Source organism: Triticum dicoccoides, unplaced genomic scaffold (genome assembly GCF_002162155.2).
Source record: "Triticum dicoccoides isolate Atlit2015 ecotype Zavitan unplaced genomic scaffold, WEW_v2.0 scaffold113427, whole genome shotgun sequence".
NCBI lineage: Eukaryota > Viridiplantae > Streptophyta > Magnoliopsida > Poales > Poaceae > Triticum > Triticum dicoccoides.
The window spans coordinates 1-1,924 of NW_021178602.1; the positions used below are offsets into that span (position 1 = coordinate 1).

Genomic DNA, 1,924 nt, shown 5'->3' on the forward strand with positions numbered 1-1,924 from the left:
CTTTTCCTGATCCTCTAGTTCACAGGGTAACCGTGCAGGCAACTGGTGGTGGAGTCTCGCCGGATGATGTGACGGCAGCCATCGTCCATATTAATTGATTCAGTATGTATGCTCAAACTTTCCCTTGTAAGGCAAGACACTTCAGAGACCAATGGTTGACAGTCACAGCTGATACGTAGAACTGCAGGTGCACACACAGCTGCTTCATCAAGTTCTCTGAAAAAAGCTTGTGTTCTGGTTGAGTTATTGTGAAGTTGTAGTTGCTAACTTGCTATTAACTTGAAAAAAGATATGTTAATTTGGTTAATTTCCTTTGGCTAGTGTCACGTGTAAACTGAAGCATGTAAACAATACCATTTTTTCTATTTGATGCATCCTCTCAAAGCTGATGTGTCTCACTTCCATGGAATTAACCACTTCAACCAAGAAACCAAATTTTGTTTTACAAAATTAATATCATCTCCAAGTTCCAGCTGAGTCTCTCCAATGGAAGTACTCCACCAAATATATTTCTAAAATCTGCAGGTTGAACGACTACCAAATACATAGGGTTATACAGAAACAATGTCATATATAACGAAGAACTTGACTAGGAAATTAGACTTTGCTGTGATGCCAAATCTGTCTCTATTAAAATAACCATAACAAGGAGCCATATGGTGGCGTGTAGAGTTGAAATGAAGTTCTCCTTTGCAAAACACTAGATAATGGTGTGTTCTAGACTTGTAGACCAGTTACATCACATAGCACAGGAGTGAACTTTTTCTTTTGCTCTCCATATAATACAGAGGTCTGCACATTGAATTTTGTTCCTTACATTTCATATAATAATGTTACAAAACAATTACCTCATGAAAACAATATCCACCGTAAGTTGTTGTACAAATAGTAAGTCAAGGCAGGCAAAGTCACCAGTAATCCCCACAAGAACATTAGGTGTCGAATTCCAATAATTATGTAACAGCGGGTTGGTAGTGGTCGCCATTGTTCTCATTGGTATCTTAATATGTTTTTTTTATTGTTGCTAGGCTCCTCTGTTCCTGTCAGCTTCAGTAGCTCGTTGATTAAGATGTATGATTGGGTGACCAGCTGCAAGCTCTGGATGCCAAGGTCAAGACCTCTCTTGTTCAGATTTATGTTGGTTTCTTGATCCCCTTTTCTCAATGGATATATGGAACTAATACTGCATTACCATTGTTTTTATACCATCATTTGGTGGCTGGATGCAGGGTGGAGCTTTAAAAGTACTTGAAAAAATAGTGATTGCCTATTCCATGGTAAACAACTAAGATTTGTGCTTTGCATAGAGGTTTAGTTGGTCAGAGAGCTATGCACTTTATAGCATCACTTTTTGCCTTCTACTGTAAATCTGCAAAAGAAGGAATATGTACAAATATATTTATTTCATATGGACTTGATGGCTTCCAACTTGATGAAAGAACAATGGCTGAGAAGGGTTTATTTACAACTTAATGTTTTCCATACAACATCCTTGCATAGGCTAACACATGACATTCCTATGCCTTGCTCCAACGGCTTTAACCATCTTAATTTGCTAAATGGTGACTCGTGTTCTCTAGAGATTTCTAATAGTAGATTTAAGTGCATGATTTCCGGTGGGGATTGATCCCTCATGAATTAAACAAATATGGATTCTTTCCTTCTCCATATTTGTGCTTGTCACTTATGAGTATCATAAGCATTGCAAGGCCAATGTATCATGTCTTGCAAAGCTGGACTTTCTGCTTTCCAGTTGGCCCGCTGATGTGCAAATTGAGTTTTTTTTTGCTCTCAAAAAGATATTATAATAAGTTTTTGAGTCTAAATTTTTTCGGTCGTGAAGGTTGGCGAGAGTGTCTCAGTTATTGAAACAAGAAAGTCTGCTGCTAAATAGGTTATAATTGCTTTCTGTAGACAACATATG

At 37.7% G+C, this 1,924-nt stretch overlaps 1 long non-coding RNA gene across 1 annotated transcript; it reads left to right on the forward strand.

Annotated features, from left to right (window-relative positions):
- The first annotated feature begins 27 nt into the window (after positions 1-27).
- On the forward strand, positions 28-1,810 carry LOC119343041. Its single transcript, XR_005165869.1, has 3 exons — positions 28-187; positions 1,029-1,110; positions 1,230-1,810. It is a non-coding gene; the product is annotated as an uncharacterized LOC119343041 (long non-coding RNA).
- Positions 1,811-1,924: the final 114 nt, after the last annotated feature.